The sequence below is a fragment of the Lactuca saligna genome, chromosome 5 (assembly GCF_052625555.1).
Source record: "Lactuca saligna cultivar CGN05327 chromosome 5, ASM5262555v1, whole genome shotgun sequence".
Lineage (NCBI taxonomy): Eukaryota > Viridiplantae > Streptophyta > Magnoliopsida > Asterales > Asteraceae > Lactuca > Lactuca saligna.
Window position 1 is genome coordinate 96,505,452 of NC_136421.1, and position 12,996 is coordinate 96,518,447.

A 12,996-nucleotide genomic window follows, 5' to 3' on the forward strand; every position below is an offset into this window, starting at 1 on the left:
CTGAGAGATCCTCCCGGGAAACGGATGACGACCCTCTTTTCACTGTGACCTTGCAGGAGTAACGAAGCAATCCTTGCTGGAGTTTGAGCAGATGAAGTTCAAGGTCACATCACCCCACATACTAACTCTCAGCTAGTACGCTAAGCGTACCCAATGGTATGCCCAGCGTACTAACTCCAAGGACTAACTTGCAATAAATTAGATATAAAGGGGCTCAAAAAGGAACATACCAAATTCCAAGTGTTACAAATGAAGTCAACGTCAATGGCTCACACAATCAGGAAATTGGTGCTAAACGCCATTTAGATCGCCACACAAGATAAACTCTTAGACCATCTTTCTAAACTAGAAGTTTGACTAAAACTCAATGAGTCAAAAGTCAACGCTCAAAGTTAACAGTCAAAGCTAAGGTCAAATTTGCCAAAATCATCCTTGCATATCATGGCCTTCCTTGGCCACATCGTAGGCACAAAAAACCAAAACAGTTGATGATTCCCCGGTCGATACGTCGCGGCAGCCTAAGGCCACACCATGGGGACTAGTCTGAACAACTCAATCGAGCTTAATCAGTTTTCTTTGGATTTCATTTTAAGAGCTCCAAAGCTCATATTTGGTCCTTTCCAACGTTTTAATCGATAAAGTTTCCAACTTTATTCCTCAACACATCCCTTTAAGTCTAGATCTAAATTCTAAAGTCCAAAAAGGCAACTTGATGCATAGGGGTAGACCATTAAGCACTTAATCCATGAAATCTTCAATCCAAAACTTCTAGAAGGACTTTAGGGCCTTAATGATCCCTAAAAATGAAAACTTTGTGGACATGCATACCCCATTCATGTCCTTTCTCAATTAGGTCAAAAGATGCTATATAACCTATAATTCAAGCAATGTCTCCAATTCACCACCATAACCTAGATCTATGAGATATAAAGCTCTTAGGATATAGAGAAACCATAAAGTTTCAAACTTTATCTCTTCAACCAAAATAAACTACATCAAAGGGACCATAATAAGATATAAAACCTAGATATAATGAGAAAGGCTTAAAAAGATGGAGACTTGAGGACTTACAAAGAGTCCAGAAGATACACACAAGAGAAGGAAAGCTTGTTCGATTAATCAAGGCATCAACTCTTTTTCTTCTTCCTTTAAAACCACAAAGAACTAGCAAAATGAGTACAAAAGCTTCCAAAAGGATCAGGGTTTGCAAACAGAATATTTTGAGGGTGATGGAGGCTGGGGGTGGAGGAAACCCTAGCATTAACTTCCTTTAAGCAGGGATTAAAATCAAGAAATTTGGGTTTTGGCCCAAAATGGTCGCCTGGCAACTAAGCGCCACAACATAGCACCCATTTAAAATGCACGATCATAAACCAAATTACCACGTCGTAGTGATGACATCACCACGTCGTGGCCAACCAGTTTTCATACATAGTTATAATTCATACATAATTAGGATCTAGATGTTACAACTCTCCCTTACTTAAATCAGACTTCATCCTTAAAGTCCTCCGCTACACACAACTCGAGGTAGTGCTCCCTCATCTCGGCCTCGTATTCCCAAATCCACTCAGAACCCTTCGGGTGCTACCATAGCACTCTCACTAGGTCCACTACCTTGTTGCGCAAGGTCTTCATCTTCATGTCGGGAATCATGATCGGTCTCTCTATATAATTCAAGCGTTTATCAACCTGAATATCATCCAAAGGAACCATTGTAGACTCATCCACCAAAGATTTTTGTAGTTGAGAGACATGAAAGTTGTTGTAGGTCTGACTAAGCATGTCAGGAAGATCCAACCAACATGCCACCTTGCCCACCTGAGTAATAATCATGAAGGGACCTATATACCTAGGACCCAACATGCCCCGGTTCCTAAACCGGATAACACCTTACCATGGTGAAACCTTTAGTAGCACTAAATCCCCGACCTGAAACTCAAGGTATAAATGTTGTCGATCAATATAGCTCTTCTGGAGACTTTACACGACCCACAACTATCACAAACCTGTTGTATAAACTCAGTAGTCTTCACTACTACGATCATACTCCCCATAAGTCAATGTCCAACCTCGCCCCAAAAAACCAAGATCCAAAACCTCCTCTCGTATAACTTTTCGATTATTATAGGCATGATAGCTATTATTGTAGGAGAAATTAGCCAATGAAAGATAAGTATCCCAACTCCCACCGAAAACAATCACATACGCCTTAAGGATATCCTCGAGCATCTGAATAGTCCATCGCTTTGTCCAGTAGTCAGGGTTGGTATATTGTATTGAAATGCAACTGAGTACCCAACTGCTCATGAAATTTCCTCCAAAATCTGGAGGTGAAGCAAACATCTCGATCAGAAACCACCAAAACTAGTGCCCCGTTGCGAACCACCACCTCTCTAATTTGATGTCAGCCAAATTCTCGTCAGAGATATTCTCAGCAATAGGTATCAAATTGTGACAACCCGATATTTTGAGACAATAAAATGTAACGCCAGTCAAATTTAAGCCAAAATTTAACTTTCCTAAAATCATATTTGGGGTAAATAAAGTGGTAGGACTCGTATCAAGGTTTTTGTACATATAAAGAACACTAAAATCCGAGTTATAACGAAGAAGTTATGACCAATCTAAAATTCACGGCGAAAACCGGCAATACTGATAAACGTAAAACGTGAAGTTTCAATAAAATAGTTTTTGGCCTTAGCTATCTAAATGAAAGTTTTAGATATCATCAAACCGTAAACGTACATAAAAAGAACGTCCAAATCTGACTTCGTATGAGGAAGTTGTGATTTTTCTATTTACAGATATAGTAGTAGACAGCTAAAAACTCGAAATAGAGATCGAGAGACTTTTAGCCAACACAATCTAAATGAGAATCGAAGGTCTCAAAAATAGTAGCGCAACGGTAAAAAGTCTGACGAAAACGGACGTTGGATGAAGAAGTTATGGATTTATGACGGAGTTTTCGTGTCCCCGCCTACTAAAAATAATATAAAGATAATATATCAATAATATAGTAAAAATAAACTCAAAATTAGCCAACGGAGTCTAAACGAGAGTTGTAGATCATAATCTCACCTACGCGTGCATATAAAGAACGTCGAAAACGGAGCTCGGATGCGAAAGTTATGAATTTCTGAAGTTCGGGCACGAATCCCGAATCTGTGTCAGAACTCACGACGTGAGTTTTGTAGAACTCACGACGTGAGTTTTGTAAAACTCACGACGTGAACCCCTTGAATGACCTTTCTAGAGCCACTTGACATGTAACGCATGCCATGACGATTTTGGATGAAACTCACGACGTGAATTATGAAAAACTCACGACGTGAGACCCAAAATTTACCCTATAAAAAGGAATCGTGGGCAGCCGACTTTGGTTGTTCATTTCTATCATTTCTCCTACTTCTACACCCTATTAAGCCCCTCTAAACTACCCCGAAGCCCCGGTAACACCTCCAACACATGATTCAAGTCCCGAAGTCCCGAGTTTTCCGAGAAATCGACTTCTTTCCAATTGAAGTAGTACTTGACTTTCGTCTCACCTTCTTCAATCTATCAAGTGAGTTCATTCCCCTATAATCTACATTTTTAAATGTGTTATCAATATTGTTTTAATATACACTTTTAAGGGGGGGAATACAAGTAAACACACGATTATTATCGTGTGTAACTCAAAGTTTCACAAAATACTCATTTTTATCAAGTAAATCATATGTGATTCACAACCATTATATGAAATCTTTCGTACGGAAAACATAACAAGATATCGTCTGATATATATTGAAATTAAATATGTTGTTATACGTATAAGAATCAAACAGTTTATTTATACCTTGAGTACAGGTGTTCATTTATGTCACCACAAAAAGTTACACATTTCATAACAAGTGAGCATTACACTAGGGTTACTATACCAACGAAACGAACCTTTGGAAAAACTATAATAGTTTACGAAAAACATTTATACATGTTAAAAACTCTTTATCAAACTGTCTTATATAATTTATGATTCCTTTCAAACACTGTTAGAATCATGTTTCTAACAAAGGTCCTCCTATATTTAAAACTGTTCTTATCAAATAAACTACTTTCAAATCATTTTATAAACTGACGTTAAGTCATCATTTTCTTATTTATTAAACTTTTCAAAGGTTTTACAAAACTTCTTTTATATTTTTGTGCTTGCCTATACGTGTATACTTATATAAGTAATGTTTGAAGGACTTAGGACGGCTAGCTTGCTTTATTTCCTTTTCCTCGTTGGGATGTGGCCTTAGGGCATCGGTTATCCGTCTGAATGTCGTCTAAATATTATTTATATATATGTACATATATAGACATAAAAGTTTCCGTCAGTTCGTTCAGTACCTTTGAGTAGTAAAGGCATATTTCGAAATTATACACACACATTATCAATAACTATAATAGGTATAGTTAAGACATACTATTTACCATTCCAAGACATACCATTTCAAGGAATACAATTATATGAGATAGTATACTAGATATTCATAACATTTTATATACTACAAGTACCATATCAAGAAGGTATATTCATATACAAAAACAAAATGGACTTTCATACATAAATCTATTTAGTACTAAGAATTGTGAGACATTTCAGCTTCACGTACGTTCGAGTATGCATTTTAAGTCCTGTATTATATACCATAATCCCTTGGAGGGGGAGCGTGATACTTGTGTATAGATCTATACGGGATTGACAATCCCGCACCTAAACTGTTAGCTACAGTTAGACCGGCAGGTCTGGGGTGACAAATGTCATAACATTCCAACGCCTGAAGAACGTTGTTACAGGCCATCAGTGTCAATAGTATGGTTATAAAACTCACATGGAGTATTAAAAATACATTGATTTATGGAGTTTTCATATATCTTAGCGATTATAATTGTACACAAATCTACTATTTTATGACATGAAAAATATCATGGTAGTTCATTTTGGGACTTTTAAACTACCACTCACTTACAAACAAATATTGGATTTCTGAAGCAAACATTCAAAACAGTCGGGTCTTGGTAGAAGGCTACATTTTACACTAGTAGAAAATATGGGATTTTCTAGAGTTTTTCAAACGTTTACAGATATTTACAAACATGTTCATTGGTACAAACTTTCCTTCGAAAACATTTACAGGTCTTTCAATTACAGCTTTACAAATCAAAGTCACACAAATACTTATGAATTCACCAGCATTATTGCTGATACTCGCTTTCAAAATAACTTGTATTCCCAGGATACGGATAGATAGGTACGACTACCAGGTTCTGTGAAGATGGAGAAATCAAGACTCGTCTTTTATTTTTGAATATTCATTTTGTAGAATTATACTATGAAAGAAATCAAATGTAATTAAAATTTTACTATTAATGCAATGGATGATGTTGTTGCTTGTTTACTACTTCGCATTGTTGTGATACATTACATGACGTCCTCTGCCCCAGAACGTTTCCGCCGTTCTCGGTTTTGGGGTGTGACAGATTGGTATCAGAGCATTGTTTATAGTGAATTGAGTATATCAACCCATAAAAGATATACTAACTATAAATACAATGGGATTAAAAATACTTTGATTTAGAGTTTATACTTTAAATAATAAAATATTTAAGTAAGTATACGTGCCTGCATTCATACTAAAACCAGTGTCACTAGGACAGTACAAAAGAATTACGATTGTTGGGCAACACAAGTGGGCTTAGAGACATATGGTCAAAACTAGGAAGATATAGCCTGATCACCTATATTATCCGAGGGTTGACTAGCATGTGCCTAAGTTTAAATTGGGTAGTTGCAACAATGCTAAAATCTTACCAACCCTACCTCAATGAGAGCAATAGAACATAACATTAAAATTAAAATACTATAGGAGTATTTGGTGTTACTATAAGTACTTTATACTTGAGAACTAAAACGGGATCTTCATCACTAAGTTGATAGTTGCTAAGTGGATACACAAAGACTATATGTAATTAGGATGTTATAGACTAAGAATCTTTGAAAATTTTACTTCAACCCTATTCTATGTGAATACGGAGTTAAGGTCACTTATTCGAAGGTCTATCCTGTTAAATTACACATAGCTGGTATGCACTTCACAAATAGCAATGTAACTAATGAAGGTTTTCTAAATAATTATCTAGATTGTTCGTCTAATAATTATTCTCTTACCCTTAAATTCATGCATAGAAAACATAGCTAGACTCCATCCCCACGGAAACTAGTATCTTCCGAACGAAGTCATAGTTGGTTGGTTTGGAGAAGAACCAGAGAATAATCGTCCTATCCCTTTGAATGATCACCATGCTGAAAACCTTTCAGATGTTGATAACTCTGAACCCGAGGTTGAGAACCCCCCCGGTAGCCCCATTTCTAAATCCTAACCCTCGTCCCGCTTTTCATGGCCCGATGCCTCCTTGGGTAGAATGCTTGGAAACATGGAGCCAAGAGCAAGATCAACCTATGTCGTTTAATGGAGACCGAAACTTCTACAACGTAAACGATGGGAGCTCAGCAGACAGAGTTCTACTAATCCTAATCCGTAGAGTTGACCGAAATGAAATTCAGGACAAGACGGCTCTCCAACGTATCGAAGATGTTAATACCAATGCAAGAATGCACACCATCTACACCAACCATCTTGAAAGCACTCGCGAAAGAACTAAGAGAGACCATGAGACCCTGCTGCAAGCATTAGCTGAAACGCAAGCCGAAGTCATAAGAACTCCAACGGGTGTACGAAGGACACCTTCTTAATAATAATGGAACATTAATTGGCTAACTGAGAGTTCACCAGAAGGATGACCTCCGCCAGAAAGAAAGGCCTTGTTTCCCTACCTTGTTTAAATGGACTATTTTTCTGTCTATGCCCGATGCAACATTTTCTATGAAACTATCTTGTAGTGTAAGTACTTTTAGTTAGGCCTTTATACTGCTAAGACCTTCCTACTCTAGATATGATGTAAGAACTTCTTCAAAGTCAAAATTTTTCCTAAGCTTATTACATCATAAAACATCGATGATATTAACAGTCGGCTAACTCCCGTGTCGCCTTTTGTTCAAAAAAAAAAAACCCTCATCATACCTTTGTTAATATGCTTTAGTAAAGTCATTGGACTATAGTAATTTAACTCCGAAGGCATTTCCATGTCCCTTCTAGTGGTTGGATCATGTTATCCACCAACCAACGATACCTCGGCTTGAACGACAAACGTCTTAAAAAGACCATTCTACAAACATACTTCTACTCTATACTATGATTGCATCATGGGGATGTAGATCAAACCATCATGAACATACTTCAAATCCGTACTAGTACTGCATCATAGGGATGTATAACAAACTTTCGAGAACATACTTGTACTCTTTACTTAAAGCAATCGAAGTACGTCTAGAGTCAACCAAAATCGCTCACAAAAATCTTTATCTTTCGTATTACAAAAATCATGTCGTCATCCGGAAACGATCCGCCGAGCAATGAAAACCCTATCCTCCATATCGACGCCGCTTCATTTCAAGCTGCAGTGGCAGCTGCGGTGACAACTTTCCTTACACAACACAACAAATGGAAACAGTCATAGACTCACGAAGCCATAAGACCAAAAGGAAGATGCGATATCGTCATGTCCTAAAGGAGCTCAAGAGATCCCAAAGACTTCCATACCACAGCAACAATTGGAAACTCCTGCAGGACGCCTTAGAAAGCAGTTTCCAAGGTGGTATAATGAGGAAGGCACTCGCATCCACATAACTCTGGCTAAACACCTCACTCTCGCCACCAAGGCTAAGTACTAGCCAGTCATGCCACCAATACGGGGAGATAGGACATCTCAAGAAGGATTGTCCTATAACAAAGAACTCTGGCGCAGAAGGTAGGATTCTCAGGGTCACAGCTGCAGGAGAACCTACTACGAACCCACGTTAATGTAATTTAGGCATTTCATTGTAACAGGCTTATAAACCATCCAAAACTAGCACAAATCAGAGTCTTATCCTCTGCGGGATCCCGTCGGTATAGGGATGCTCGTACTGTGTATACTTGCCATTTATAGTATACCTTATTCACGACAATAGACTTGTAGTAGTCTAAAGTACTGTGACTCTGTTGATGGTTGCACGGTTGTGTTTTGTCTATAAACGTTTCATATTCAAATCAAATGTCTTTAAGTTTCCTTATGACTCCAACATTATCTTACGATTTGATTCAATTTGATCCTCACAAAAACAGCTTCATACGTACATCTCCTTCTCCGAAAACGTCTTTCTAGCGAAACCATCATCCCGAAACACCAAAGTACCCATGTATAGAATACCTCACAGTTCTTTTCTTTTCCAAAGGAATCTCCGAATTACCACTTGTACAGTACGCCAAGTTCAAATCCAAAGATTCCATACGGTTGAACTTCGCTGATGAAAGTATACATAGGGGTGATATATAATCAAGGTCCTACAGGTTTGGAATTGACAATTCCACTTTAACTTCTTTTTCCTCGAGGGGATGAGGGCTTAAAGAAGAATCATTTATTCGACTATCTTTTCAACCTTAATTATAAACGACTCATATAACCGAGACTGTGATGGATGAACCAGGTACGAGTTCTACTATGAACTTTAAGACGGAGACTGCCCAAGACTGTGAGTGATCGTGCGTCCGTAAAAAAAAAATAAATAAATAAACTTAGAAATACCTATCCTTTTCCCCTAATTCATGAGTAGTCATACTTCTATTAGATATTCACGACAGCTAATCCATCCCAAGGTTTCAACATCATGATCAGCAAGAGTTGGTTAAATCTACATTGAACCGACATCAGGTGCTATGATAAGCAGTTCGTCCTAACCTCCCTAAAACAACGAAGCTCTAGTTATTTACAGTGACAAATCAAGTACGAACCCTCTCATCAAATTCATGTATGCAAGCTCAGAAATGCTTACAAAAGGAATATCATGTATTCCTTACACACACCGCCAAGACGTGCCAAGAAATGAAGGACATTCAGAACATCCAAGAAGTACGCGGCTTTCCCCGATACCTTTCCGGAAGGATAACCGAGACTACCAACACGACGTCAAGTCAAACTCAGAATCAACTGAGCTCCAGTAGCCAAATCACCTTATTGTCTAGCTCCAACCGAGGTGCAAGAACTTCCTAACGAGCTTAACAAACTCCTCAGAAGGGGATTCTTTAGGACAAGTTTCTCACTTGGAAGAGCACCGGATTCGTCTGTAAACAAGAAAGAGCGTCCCAAACGCTAAAGTAAGTCTGATGCATCGCACCAATATTATCCTTCCCAAAAAGGGGATAGAATATTGCATGGTGTAATGCAATACATCTAACCAAGGGCTTGGTTGTGTTATTATGCAAGGGGAAAGATCAGTACCTATACCTCAAGACAGTTTAAGACCCAAGAATTTGATTGTTCAAAGGAGCAGCGTTGATTACTCTAAAGATCTGGAGACACTACTTGTAGGGTACAAGGTGTAATACCCTCACCGAACACGAAAACACATAACACACCTTCGACAGGGAAAGGATATCATACTAGTGAAGTCAAACGAAAGAAGCAAAGTCGTATCCCATTAGTGAAAGACTCACTGGAATGCCAGGCAAAGACGAGTGTTTGTTTAAGAACACGAGTATCAAATAGAACTCCTATCGGTAGCATGATTGTTAATACTACTTAAAACTCGAATTTCGGGACGAAATTCCCTGTAACAGGGGGATGATGTGACAACCCGATATTTTGAGACAATAAAATGTAACGCCAGTCAAATTTAAGCCAAAATTTAACTTTCCTAAAATCATATTTGGGGTAAATAAAGTGGTAGGACTCGTATCAAGGTTTTCGTACATATAAAGAACACTAAAATCCGAGTTATAACGAAGAAGTTATGACCAATCTAAAATTCACGGCGAAAACCGGCAATACTGATAAACGTAAAACGCGAAGTTTCAATAAAATAGTTTTTGGCCTTAGCTATCTAAATGAAAGTTTTAGATATCATCAAACCGTAAACGTACATAAAAAGAACGTCCAAATCTGATTTCGTATGAGGAAGTTGTGATTTTTCTATTTACAGATATAGTAGTAGACAGCTAAAAACTCGAAATAGAGATCGAGAGACTTTTAGCCAACACAATCTAAATGAGAATCGAAGGTCTCAACAATAGTAGCGCAACGGTAAAAAGTCTGATGAAAACGGACGTTGGATGAAGAAGTTATGGATTTATGACGGAGTTTTCGAGTCCCCGCCTACTAAAAATAATATAAAGATAATATATCAATAATATAGTAAAAATAAATTCAAAATTAGCCAACGGAGTCTAAATGAGAGTTGTAGAGCATAATCTCACCTACGCGTGCATATAAAGAACGTCGAAAACGGAGCTCGGATGCGAAAGTTATGAATTTCTGAAGTTCGGGCACGAATCCCGAATCTGTGTCAGAACTCACGACGTGAGTTTTGTAGAACTCACGACGTGAGTTTTGTAGAACTCACGACGTGAGTTTTGTAAAACTCACGACGTGAACCCCTTGAATGACCTTTCTAGAGCCACTTGACATGTGACGCATGCCATGACGATTTTGGATGAAACTCACGACGTGAATTATGAAAAACTCACGACGTGAGACCCAAAATTTACCCTATAAATAGGAATCGTGGGCAGCCGACTTTGGTTGTTCATTTCTATCATTTCTCCTACTTCTACACCCTATTAAGCCCCTCTAAACTACCCCGAAGCCCCGATAACACCTCCAACACAAGATTCAAGTCCTGAAGTCCCGAGTTTTCCGAGAAATCGACTTCTTTCCAATTGAAGTTCTACTTGACTTTCGTCTCACCTTCTTCAATCTATCAAGTGAGTTCATACCCCTATAATCTACATTTTTAAATGTGTTATCAATATTGTTTTAATATACACTTTTAAGGGGGGGAATACAAGTAAACACATGATTATTATCGTGTGTAACTCAAAGTTTCACAAAATACTCATTTTTATCAAGTAAATCATATGTGATTCACAACCATTATATGAAATCTTTCGTACGGAAAACATAACAAGATATCGTCTGATATATATTGAAATTAAATATGTTGTTATACGTATAAGAATCAAACAGTTTATTTATACCTTGAGTACAGGTGTTCATTTATGTCACCACAAAAAGTTACACATTTCATAACAAGTGAGCATTACACTAGGGTTACTATACCAACGAAACGAACCTTTGGAAAAACTATAATAGTTTACGAAAAACATTTATACATGTTAAAAACTCTTTATCAAACTGTCTTATATAATTTATGATTCCTTTCAAACACTGTTAGAATCATGTTTCTAACAAAGGTCCTCCTATATTTAAAACTGTTCTTATCAAATAAACTACTTTCAAATCATTTTATAAACTGACGTTAAGTCATCATTTTCTTATTTATTAAACTTTTCAAAGGTTTTACAAAACTTCTTTTATATTTTTGTGCTTGCCTATACGTGTATACTTATATAAGTAATGTTTGAAGGACTTAGGACGGATAGCTTGCTTTATTTCCTTTTCCTCGTTGGGATGTGGCCTTAGGGCATCGGTTATCCGTCTGAATGTCGTCTAAATATTAGTTATATATATGTACATATATAGACATAAAAGTTTCCGTCAGTTCGTTCAGTACCTTTGAGTAGTAAAGGCATATTTCGAAATTATACACACACATTATCAATAACTATAATAGGTATAGTTAAGACATACTATTTACCATTCCAAGTACTAGGAGTTATACAAGATTCAGTCTATTCATGAGTCAATACAAATACATTACATACTATGCGAAGAGATACAATTATATACGATTAAAAAAGGCATACAATCTTAAGACATACAATTATAGAAGCTTACGACTTCAAGACATACCATTTCAAGGAATACAATTACATGAGATAGTATACTAGATATTCATAACATTTTATATACTACAAGTACCATATCAAGAAGGTATATTCATATACAAAAACAAAATGGACTTTCATACATAAATCTATTTAGTACTAAGAATTGTGAGACATTTCAGCTTCACGTACGTTCGAGTATGCATTTTAAGTCCTGTATTATATACCATAATCCCTTGGAGGGGGAGCGTGATACTTGTGTATAGATCTATACGGGATTGACAATCCCGCACCTAAACTGTTAGCTACAGTTAGACCGGCAGGTCTGGGGTGACAAATGTCATAACATTCCAACGCCTGAAGAACGTTGTTACAGGCCATCAGTGTCAATAGTATGGTTATAAAACTCACATGGAGTATTAAAAATACATTGATTTATGGAGTTTTCATATATCTTAGCGATTATAATTGTACACAAATCTACTATTTTATGACATGAAAAATATCATGGTAGTTCATTTTGGGACTTTTAAACTACCACTCACTTACAAACAAATATTGGATATCTGAAGCAAACATTCAAAACAGTCGGGTCTTGGTAGAAGGCTACATTTTACACTAGTAGAAAATATGGGATTTTCTAGAGTTTTTCAAACGTTTACAGATATTTACAAACATGTTCATTGGTACAAACTTTCCTTCGAAAACATTTACAGGTCTTTCATTTACAGCTTTACAAATCAAATTCACACAAATACTTATGAATTCACCAGCATTATTGCTGATACTCGCTTTCAAAATAACTTGTATTCCCAAGATACGGATAGACAGGTACGACTACCAGGTTCTGTGAAGATGGAGAAATCAAGACTCGTCTTTTATTTTTGAATATTCATTTTGTAGAATTATACTATGAAAGAAATCAAATGTAATTAAAATTTTACTATTAATGCAATGGATGATGTTGTTGCTTGTTTACTACTTCGCATTGTTGTGATACATTACATGACGTCCTCTGCCCCAGAACGTTTCCGCCGTTCTCGGTTTTGGGGTGTGACAGATTGGTATCAGAGCATTGTTTATAGTG